Below are 12,308 nucleotides of genomic sequence, written 5' to 3'. Positions count from 1 at the left end.
TATCGGAATCTATAACTAGTGTCACAGGACTGGTTCAAATCATAGACAGCAAGAAGAGTCAGTTTTCTTGTACTCAAGTCGGCATTGTGCCTTCTGTAATTAATTCCGATACAGTTTCTGTGTATCATCGTCAATAAGAAGGTCAGAGGGATACAGTAAACCGGAAGTGAAGCATCGGAATCTACAACTAGTGTCACTGGAATGGTTCAATACATAGACAGTAAGAAGAGTCAGTTTTCTTGTACTTAAGTCGGCATTGTGCCTTTTGTATTTAATTCCGATGCAATTTCTGTGTTTCATCGTCAATAAGAAGGTCAGAGGGATACAGTAAACCTGAAGTGAAGCATCGGAATCTATAACTAGTGTCACAGGAATGGTTCAAATCATAGACAGTAAGAAGAGTCAGTTTTCTTGTCCTTAAGTTGGGATTGTACCTTTTCTATTTAATTCCGATGCAATTTCTGTGATTCGCCGTCAGTAAGAAGGTCCAAGGGATACAGTAATCCGGAAGTCAAGCATCGGAATCTAAAACTGGTCTCACAGGAATGGTTCAAACCATCGACAATAAGAAGACCCAGTCTTCTTGTACTTGAGTCAGCATTGTGCCTTTTGCATTTAATTCCGATGCATTTTCTGTTATTCATCGTCAATAAGAAGGTCACAGGGATACAGTAAACCTGAAGTGTAGTATCGGAATCTATAACTAGTGTCACAGGACTGGTTCAAATCATAGACAGTAAGAAGAGTCAGTTATCTTGTACTCAAGTCGGCATTGTGCCTTTTGTAATTAATTCCGATGCAATCTCTGTGTATCATCGTCAATAAGAAGGTCAGAGGGATACAGTAAACCTGAAGTGAAGCATCAGAATCTACAACTAGTGTCACAGGAATGGTTCAAAACATAGACAGTAATAGGAGTCAGTTTTCTTGTACTTAAGTCGGCATTGTGCCTTTTGTATTTAATTCCGATGCAATTTCTGTGTTTCGTCGTCAATAAGAAGGTCCAAGGGATACAGTAAACCTGAAGTCAAGCATCGTAATCTAAAACTGGTCTCACAGGAATGGTTCAAAACATAGACAGTAAGTAGTCCCAGTCTTCTTGTACTTGAGTCGGCATTGTGCCTTTTGTATTTAATTCCGATGCAATTTCTGTGTTTCATCGCCAATAAGAAGGTCCGAGGGATACAGTAAACCTGAAATGAAGCATCGGAATCTAAAACAAGTCTCACGGGAAAGGTTCACAAAATAGACAGTAAGAGGAGGCAGTCTTCTTGTACTTGAGTCGGCATTGTGCCTTTTCTATTTAATTCCGATGCAATTTCTGTGTGTCATCGTCAATAAGAAGGTCAGAGGGATACAGTAAACCTGAAGTGAAGCATCGGAATCTATAACTAGTGTCACAGGAGTGGTTCAAAACATAGACAGTAAGAAGAGTCAGTTTTATTGTCCGTAAGTTGGGATTGTGCCTTTTCTATTTAATTCCGATGCAATTTCTGTGATTCGTCGTCAATAAGAAGGTCCAAGGGATACAGTAAACCTGAAGTCAAGCATCGTAATCTAAAACTGGTCTCACAGGAATGGTTCAAAACATAGACAGTAAGTAGTCCCAGTCTTCTTGTACTTGAGTCGGCATTGTGCCTTTTGTATTTAATTCCTATTCAATTTCTGTGTTTCATCGTCAATAAGAAGGTCCGAGGGATACAGTAAACCTGAAGTGATGCATCGGAATCTATAACTAGTGTCACAGGAATGGTTCAAAACATAGACAGTAAGAAGAGTCAGTTTTCTTGTACTTAACTTGGCATTGTGCCCTTTCTATTTAATTCCGATGCAGTTTCTGTGTTTCGTCGTCAATAAGAATGTCCAAGGGATACAGTAAACCTGAAGTGAAGCATCGGAATCTAATACCGGTCTCACAGGAAAGGTTCACAACATAGACAGTTAGAGGAGCCAGTCTTCTTGTACTTGAGTCGGCATTGTGCCTTTTATATTTAATTCCGATGCAATTTCTGTGTGTCATCGTCAATAAGACGGTCAGAGGGATACAGTAAACCTGAAGTGAAGCATCGGAATCTATAACTAGTGTCACAGGAATGTTTAAAACATAGACAGTAAGAAGAGTCAGTTTTCTTGTTCTTAAGTTGGGATTGTGCCTTTTCTATTTAGTTCCGATGCAATTTCTGTCATTCGTCGTCAATAAGAAGGTCCAAGGATACAGTAATCCTGAAGTCAAGCATCGGAATCTAAAACTGGTCTCACAGGAATGGTTCAAATCATAGACAGTAAGAAGACCCAGTCTTCTTGTACTTGAGTCGGCATTGTGCCGTTTGCATTTAATTCCGATGCATTTTCTGTGATTCATCGTCAATAAGAAGGTCAGAGGGATACAGTAAACCTGAAGTGTAGTATCGGAATCTATAACTAGTGTCACAGGACTGGTGCAAGTCATAGACAGTAAGAAGAGGCAGTTTTCTTGTACTCAAGTCGGCATTGTGCCTTCTGTAATTAATTCCGATACAGTTTCTGTGTATCATCGTCAATAAGAAGGTCAGAGGGATACAGTAAACCGGAAGTGAAGCATCGGAATCTAAAACCGGTCTCACAGGAAAGGTTCACAATATAGACAGTAAGAGGACCCAGTCTTCTTGTACTTGAGTCGGCATTGTGCCTTTTGTATTCAATTCCGATGTAATTTCTGTGTTTCATCGTCAATAAGACGGTCAGAGGGATACAGTAAACCTGAAGTGAAGCATCGGAATCTATAACTAGTGTCACAGGAGTGGTTCAAAACATAGACAGTAAGAAGAGTCGGTTTTCTTGTTCTTAAGTTGGCATTGGGCCTTTCGTATTTCATTCCGATGCATTTTCTGTGTTTCATCGTCAATAAGAAGGTCAGAGGGATACAGTAAACCTGAAGTGAAGCATCAGAAACTATAACTAGTGTCACAGGAATGGTTCAAAACATAGACAGTATGAAGAGTCAGTTTTCTTGTACTTAAGTCGGCATTGTCCCTTTTCTATTTAATTCCGATGCAATTTCTGTGTTTCATCGTCAATAAGAAGGTCAGAGGGATACAGTAAATCTGAAGTGAAGCAACGGAATTTATAAGTAGTGTCACAGGAATGGTTCAAACATAGACAGTAAGAAGAGTCAGTTTTCTTGTACTTAAGTCGGCATTGATCCTTTTGTATATAATTACGATGCAATTTCTGTGTTTCATCGTCAATAAGAAGTTCAGAGGGATACAGTAAACCTGAAGTGAAGCATCAGAATCTGTAACTAGTGTCACAGGAAAGTTTCAAAACATAGACAGTGAGCAGAGTCAGTCTTCTTGTACTTAAGTCGGCATTGAACCTTTTGTATTTAGTCCCGATGCAATTTCTGTGTTTCATCGTCAATAAGAAAGTCAGAGGGATACAGTAAACCTGAAGTGAAGCATCGGAATCTATAACTAGTGTCACAGGAATGGTTCAAGGCATAGACAGTAAGTAGAGTAAGTTACTTGTACTTAAGTCGGCATTGTGCCTTTTGTATTTAATTCCGATGCAATTTCTGTGTTTCATCGTCAATAAGAAGGTCAGAGGGATACAGTAAACCCGAAGTGAAGCATCGGAATCTATAAGTAGTGTCACAGAAATGCTTCAAAACATAGACAGTAACAAGAGTCAGTTTTCTTGTACTTAAGTCGGCATTGTGCCCTTTGTATTTATTTCCGATGCAATTTCTGTGTTTCATCGTCAACACGAAGGTCAGAGGGATACAGTAAACCTGAAGTGAAGCATCAGAATCTGTAACTAATGTCACAGGAATTGTTGAAAACATAGACAGTAAGAAGAGCCGGTCTTCTTGTACTTGAGTCGGCATTGTGCCTTTTGTATTAATTCCGATGCAATTTCTGTGTTTCATCATCAATAAGAAGGTCAGAGGGATACAGTAAACCTGAAGTAAAGCATCGGAATCTATAACTAGTGTCACAGAAATGCTTCAAAACATAGACAGTAACAAGAGTCAGTTTTCTTGTACTTAAGTCGGCATTGTGCCTTTTGTAATTTATTCCGATGCAATTTCTGTGTTTCATCGTAAATAAGAAGGTCAGAGGGATACAGTAAACCTGAAGTGAAGCATCGGAATCTACAACTAGTGTCATAGGAAAGGTTCAAAACATAGGAAGTAAGAAGAGTCAGTTTTCTTGTACTTAAGTACATTGTGCCTTTTGGATTTATTTTCGATGCAATTTCTGTGGTTCATCGTCAATAATTAGGTTAGAGGGATACAGTGAACCTGAAGTGAAGCATCGGAATCTATAACTAGTGTCACAGGAATGGTTCAATACATAGACAGTAAGAAGAGCCAGTATTCTTGTACTTGAGTCGGCATTGTGCATTTTGTATTTAATTCCGATGCAATTTCTGTGTTTCATCGTCAAAAAGAAGGTCAGAGAGATACAGTAAACCTGAAATGAAGCATCGGAATCCATAACTAGTGTCACAGGAATGGTTCAAAACATAGACAGTAAGAAGAATCAGTCTTCTTGTACTTAAGTCGACATTGTGCCTATTGTATTTAATTCCGATGCAATTTCCGTGTTTCATCGTCAATAAGAAAGTCAGAGGGATACAGCGAACCTGAAGTGAAGCATCGGAATCTATAACTAGTGTCACAGGAATGGTTCAAAACATAGACAGTAAGAAGAGTCCGTTTTCTTGTAATTAAGTCGGCATTGTGATTTTTGTATTTAAGTCCGATGCAATTTCCGTGTTTCATCGTCAATAAGAAGGTCAGAGGGATACAGTAAACCTGAAGTGAAGCATCGGAATCTATAACTAGTGTCACAGGAAAAGTTCAAAACATAGACAGTAAGAAGAGTCAGTTTTCTTGTACTTAGGTCGGCATTGTGCCTTTTGTATTTATTTCCGATGCAATTTCTGCGTTTCGTCGTCAATAAGAACGTCCAAGGGGCACAGTAAACCTGAAGTGCAGCTACATAATCTAAAACCGGTCTCACAGAAAAGGTTCAAAACGTAGACAGTAAGAAGAGTCAGTTTTCTTGTATTTGAGACGGCATTAAGCCTTTTGAATTTAATTCCGATGCATTTTCTGTGTTTCATCGTCAATAAGAAGGTCAGAGGGATACAGTAAACCTGAAGTGTAGTATCGGTATCTATAACTAGTGTCACACGACTGGCTAAAATCATAGACAGTAAGATGAGTCAGTTTTCTTGTACTCAAGACGGCATTGTGCCTTTTGTAATTAATTCCGATGCAATCTCTGTGTACCATCGTCAATAAGAAGGTCAGAGGGATACAGTAAACCTGAAGTGAAGCATCGGAATCTTCAACTAGTGTCACAGGAATGGTTCAAATCATAGACAGTAATAAGAGTCAGTTTTCTTGTACTTAAGTCGGCATTGTGCCTTTTGTATTTAATTCCGATGCAATTTCTGTGTTTCGTCGTCAATAAGAAGGTCCAAGGGATACAGTAAACCTGAAGTGAAGCATCGGAATCTAAAACCGGTCTCACAGGAAAGGTTCACAACATAGACAGTTAGCGGAGCCAGTCTTCTTGTACTTGAGTCGGCATTGTGCCTTTTGTATTTAATTCCGATGCAATTTCTGTGTTTCATCGTCAATAAGACGGTCAGAGGGATACAGTAAACCTGAAGTGAAGCATCGGAATCTATAACTAGTGTCACAGGAATGGTTCAAAACATAGACAGTAAGAAGAGTCAGTTTTCTTGTACTTAAGTCGGTATTGTGCCTTTTCCATTTAATTCCGATGCAATTTCTGTGTTTCGTCGTCAATAAGAAGGGCCAAGGGATACAGTAAACCTGAAGTGAAGCATCGGAATCTAAAACCGGTCTCATAGGAAAGGTTCAAAACATAGACAGTAAGAAGAACCAGTCTTCTTGTACTTGGGTCGGCATTGTGCCTTTTGTATTTAATTCCGATGCAATTTCTGTGTGTCATCGTCAATAAGAAGGTCAGAGGGATACAGTAAACCTGAAGTGAAGCATCGGAATCTATAACTAGTGTCACAGGAATGGTTCAAATCATAGACAGTAAGAAGAGTCAGTTTTCTTGTCCTTAAGTTGGGATTGTACCTTTTCTATTTAATTCCGATGCAATTTCTGTGATTCGCCGTCAATAAGAAGGTCCAAGGGATACAGTAATCCGGAAGTCAAGCATCGGAATCTAAAACTGGTCTCACAGGAATGGTTCAAACCATCGACAATAAGAAGACCCAGTCTTCTTGTACTTGAGTCAGCATTGTGCCTTTTGCATTTAATTCCGATGCATTTTCTGTTATTCATCGTCAATAAGAAGGTCACAGGGATACAGTAAACCTGAAGTGTAGTATCGGAATCTATAACTAGTGTCACAGGACTGGTTCAAATCATAGACAGCAAGAAGAGTCAGTTTTCTTGTACTCAAGTCGGCATTGTGCCTTCTGTAATTAATTCCGATACAGTTTCTGTGTATCATCGTCAATAAGAAGGTCAGAGGGATACAGTAAACCGGAAGTGAAGCATCGGAATCTACAACTAGTGTCACTGGAATGGTTCAATACATAGACAGTAAGAAGAGTCAGTTTTCTTGTACTTAAGTCGGCATTGTGCCTTTTCTATTTAATTCCGATGCAATATCTGTGTTTCGTCGTCAATAAGAAGGTCCAAGGGATACAGTAAACCTGAAGTGAAGCATCGGAATTTAAAACCGGTCTCACAGGAAAGGTTCACAATATGGACAGTAAGAGGAGCCAGTCCTCTTGTACTTGAGTCGGCAATGTGCCTTTTGTATTCAATTCCGATGTAATTTCTGTGTTTCATCGTCAATAAGACGGTCATAGGGATACAGTAAACCTGAAGTGAAGCATCGGAATCTATAACTAGTGTCACAGGAATGGTTCAAAACATAGACAGTAAGAAGAGTCAGTTATCTTGTTCTTAAGTCGGCATTGTGCCTTTTCTATTTAATTCCGATGCAATCTCTGTGTTTCGTCGTCAATAAGAAGGGCCAAGGAATACAGTAAACCTGAAGTGAAGCATTGGAATCTAAAACCGGTCTCATAGGAAAGGTTCAAAACATAAACAGTAAGAAGAGCCAGTCTTCTTGTACTTAAGTCGACATTGTGCCTATTGTATTTAATTCCGATGCAATTTCCGTGTTTCATCCCCAATAAGAAAGTCAGAGGGATACAGTAAACCTGAAGTGATGCATCGGAATCAATTACTAGTGTCACAGGAAAGGTTCAAAACGTAGACAGTAAGAAGAGCCAGTCATCTTGTACTTGAATCGGCATTGTGTTTTTTGTATTGAATTCCGATGCAATTTCTGTGCTTCATCGTCAATAAGAATGTCAGAGGTGTACAGTAAACCGGAAGTGAAGCATCGGAATCTATAACTAGTGTCACAGGATTGGTTCAAAACATAGACAGTAAGAAGAGTCAGTTTTCTTGTACTTAAGTCGGCATTAAGCCTTTTGTATTTAATTCCGATGCATTTTCGGTGTTTCATCGTCAATAAGAAGGTCAGAGGGATACATTAAACCTGAAGTGTAGTATCGGAATCTATAACTAGTGTCACAGGACTGGTTCAAATCGTAGACAGTAAGAAGAGTCAGGTTCCTTGTACTCTAGTCGGCATTGTGCATTTTGTAATTATTTACGATGCAATTTCTGTGTATCATCGTCAATAAGAAGGTCAGAGGGATACAGTAAACCTGAAGTGAAGCATCGGAATCTACAACTAGTGTCACAGGAATGGTTCAAAACATAGACAGTAAGAAGAGTCAGTTTTCTTGTACTTGAGTCGGCATTGTGCCTTTTGTATTTAATTCCGATGCGATTTCTGTGTTTCATCGTCAACACGAAGGTCAGAGGGATACAGTAAACCTGAAGTGAAGCATCAGAATCTGTAACTAATGTCACAGGAATTGTTGAAAACATAGACAGTAAGAAGAGCCGGTCTTCTTGTACTTGAGTCGGCATTGTGCCTTTTGTATTAATTCCGATGCAATTTCTGTGTTTCATCATCAATAAGAAGGACAGAGGGATACAGTAAACCTGAAGTAAAGCATCGGAATCTATAACTAGTGTCACAGAAATGCTTCAAAACATAGACAGTAACAAGAGTCAGTTTTCTTGTACTTAAGTCGGCATTGTGCCTTTTGTAATTTATTCCGATGCAATTTCTGTGTTTCATCGTAAATAAGAAGGTCAGAGGGATACAGTAAACCTGAAGTGAAGCATCGGAATCTACAACTAGTGTCATAGGAAAGGTTCAAAACATAGGAAGTAAGAAGAGTCAGTTTTCTTGTACTTAAGTACATTGTGCCTTTTGGATTTATTTTCGATGCAATTTCTGTGGTTCATCGTCAATAATTAGGTTAGAGGGATACAGTGAACCTGAAGTGAAGCATCGGAATCTATAACTAGTGTCACAGGAATGGTTCAATACATAGACAGTAAGAAGAGCCAGTATTCTTGTACTTGAGTCGGCATTGTGCATTTTGTATTTAATTCCGATGCAATTTCTGTGTTTCATCGTCAAAAAGAAGGTCAGAGAGATACAGTAAACCTGAAGTGAAGCATCGGAATCTATAACTAGTGTCACAGGAAAAGTTCAAAACATAGACAGTAAGAAGAGTCAGTTTTCTTGTACTTAGGTCGGCATTGTGCCTTTTGTATTTATTTCCGATGCAATTTCTGCGTTTCGTCGTCAATAAGAACGTCCAAGGGGCACAGTAAACCTGAAGTGCAGCTACATAATCTAAAACCGGTCTCACAGAAAAGGTTCAAAACGTAGACAGTAAGAAGAGTCAGTTTTCTTGTATTTGAGACGGCATTAAGCCTTTTGAATTTAATTCCGATGCATTTTCTGTGTTTCATCGTCAATAAGAAGGTCAGAGGGATACAGTAAACCTGAAGTGTAGTATCGGTATCTATAACTAGTGTCACACGACTGGCTAAAATCATAGACAGTAAGATGAGTCAGTTTTCTTGTACTCAAGACGGCATTGTGCCTTTTGTAATTAATTCCGATGCAATCTCTGTGTACCATCGTCAATAAGAAGGTCAGAGGGATACAGTAAACCTGAAGTGAAGCATCGGAATCTTCAACTAGTGTCACAGGAATGGTTCAAATCATAGACAGTAATAAGAGTCAGTTTTCTTGTACTTAAGTCGGCATTGTGCCTTTTGTATTTAATTCCGATGCAATTTCTGTGTTTCGTCGTCAATAAGAAGGTCCAAGGGATACAGTAAACCTGAAGTGAAGCATCGGAATCTAAAACCGGTCTCACAGGAAAGGTTCACAACATAGACAGTTAGAGGAGCCAGTCTTCTTGTACTTGAGTCGGCATTGTGCCTTTTGTATTTAATTCCGATGCAATTTCTGTGTTTCATCGTCAATAAGACGGTCAGAGGGATACAGTAAACCTGAAGTGAAGCATCGGAATCTATAACTAGTGTCACAGGAATGGTTCAAAACATAGACAGTAAGAAGAGTCAGTTTTCTTGTATTTAAGTCGGTATTGTGCCTTTTCCATTTAATTCCGATGCAATTTCTGTGTTTCGTCGTCAATAAGAAGGGCCAAGGGATACAGTAAACCTGAAGTGAAGCATCGGAATCTAAAACCGGTCTCATAGGAAAGGTTCAAAACATAGACAGTAAGAAGAACCAGTCTTCTTGTACTTGGGTCGGCATTGTGCCTTTTGTATTTAATTCCGATGCAATTTCTGTGTGTCATCGTCAATAAGAAGGTCAGAGGGATACAGTAAACCTGAAGTGAAGCATCGGAATCTATAACTAGTGTCACAGGAATGGTTCAAATCATAGACAGTAAGAAGAGTCAGTTTTCTTGTCCTTAAGTTGGGATTGTACCTTTTCTATTTAATTCCGATGCAATTTCTGTGATTCGCCGTCAATAAGAAGGTCCAAGGGATACAGTAATCCGGAAGTCAAGCATCGGAATCTAAAACTGGTCTCACAGGAATGGTTCAAACCATCGACAATAAGAAGACCCAGTCTTCTTGTACTTGAGTCAGCATTGTGCCTTTTGCATTTAATTCCGATGCATTTTCTGTTATTCATCGTCAATAAGAAGGTCACAGGGATACAGTAAACCTGAAGTGTAGTATCGGAATCTATAACTAGTGTCACAGGACTGGTTCAAATCATAGACAGCAAGAAGAGTCAGTTTTCTTGTACTCAAGTCGGCATTGTGCCTTCTGTAATTAATTCCGATACAGTTTCTGTGTATCATCGTCAATAAGAAGGTCAGAGGGATACAGTAAACCGGAAGTGAAGCATCGGAATCTACAACTAGTGTCACTGGAATGGTTCAATACATAGACAGTAAGAAGAGTCAGTTTTCTTGTACTTAAGTCGGCATTGTGCCTTTTCTATTTAATTCCGATGCAATTTCTGTGTTTCGTCGTCAATAAGAAGGTCCAAGGGATACAGTAAACCTGAAGTGAAGCATCGGAATTTAAAACCGGTCTCACAGGAAAGGTTCACAATATAGACAGTAAGAGGAGCCAGTCCTCTTGTACTTGAGTCGGCAATGTGCCTTTTGTATTCAATTCCGATGTAATTTCTGTGTTTCATCGTCAATAAGACGGTCATAGGGATACAGTAAACCTGAAGTGAAGCATCGGAATCTATTACTAGTGTCACAGGAATGGTTCAAAACATAGACAGTAAGAAGAGTCAGTTATCTTGTTCTTAAGTCGGCATTGTGCCTTTTCTATTTAATTCCGATGCAATCTCTGTGTTTCGTCGTCAATAAGAAGGGCCAAGGAATACAGTAAACCTGAAGTGAAGCATTGGAATCTAAAACCGGTCTCATAGGAAAGGTTCAAAACATAAACAGTAAGAAGAGCCAGTCTTCTTGTACTTAAGTCGACATTGTGCCTATTGTATTTAATTCCGATGCAATTTCCGTGTTTCATCCCCAATAAGAAAGTCAGAGGGATACAGTAAACCTGAAGTGATGCATCGGAATCAATTACTAGTGTCACAGGAATGGTTCAAAACGTAGACAGTAAGAAGAGTCCGTTTTCTTGTACTTAAGTCGGCATTGTGATTTTTGTATTTAGGTCCGATGCAATTTCCGTGTTTCATCGTCAATAAGAAGGTCAGAGGGATACAGTAAACCTGAAGTGAAGCGTCGGAATCTATAACTAGTGTCACAGGAATGGTTCAAAACATAGACAGTAAGAAGAGTCAGTTTTCTTGCACTTAGGTCGGCATTGTGACTTTTGTATTTATTTCCGATGCAATTTCTGTGTTTCATCGTCAATAAAGAGGCCCTAGGGGTACAGTAAACCTGAAGTGAAGCTACGGAATCTAAAACCGGTCTCACAGGAAAGGTTCAAAACGTAGACAGTAAGAAGAGCCAGTCATCTTGTACTTGAATCGGCATTGTGTTTTTTGTATTGAATTCCGATGCAATTTCTGTGCTTCATCGTCAATAAGAATGTCAGAGGTGTACAGTAAACCGGAAGTGAAGCATCGGAATCTATAACTAGTGTCACAGGAATGGTTCAAAACATAGACAGTAAGAAGAGTCAGTTTTCTTGTACTTAAGTCGGCATTAAGCCTTTTGTATTTAATTCCGATGCATTTTCGGTGTTTCATCGTCAATAAGAAGGTCAGAGGGATACATTAAACCTGAAGTGTAGTATCGGAATCTATAACTAGTGTCACAGGACTGGTTCAAATCGTAGACAGTAAGAAGAGTCAGGTTCCTTGTACTCTAGTCGGCATTGTGCCTTTTGTAATTATTTACGATGCAATTTCTGTGTATCATCGTCAATAAGAAGGTCAGAGGGATACAGTAAACCTGAAGTGAAGCATCGGAATCTACAACTAGTGTCACAGGAATGGTTCAAAACATAGACAGTAAGAAGAGTCAGTTTTCTTGTACTTAAGTCGGCATTGTGCCTTTTGTATTTAGTTCCGGTGCAATTTCTGTGTTTCATCGTCAATTAGAAGGTCAGAGGGATACAGTAAACCTGATGTGATGCATCGGGATCTATAACTAGTCTCACAGGAATGATTCAAAACACAGACAGTATGAAGAGTCAGTTTTCTTGTTTTTAACCCGGCATTGGGCCTTTTCTATTTAATTCCGATCCAATTTCTGTGTTTCGTCGTCAATAAGAAGGTCCAAGGGATACACTAAACCTGAAGTGAAGCATTGGAATCTAAAACCGGTCTCACAGGACAGGTTCACAAAATAGACAGTAAGAGGAGCCAGTCTTCTTGTACTTGAGTCGGCATTGTGCCTTTTGTATTTAATTC

Source organism: Schistocerca americana, chromosome 9, assembly GCF_021461395.2.
Source record: "Schistocerca americana isolate TAMUIC-IGC-003095 chromosome 9, iqSchAmer2.1, whole genome shotgun sequence".
Taxonomy (NCBI): Eukaryota; Metazoa; Arthropoda; class Insecta; order Orthoptera; family Acrididae; genus Schistocerca; species Schistocerca americana.
The sequence above is the reverse complement of the archived record's forward strand: the minus strand, read 5'-3'. Positions refer to the sequence as shown.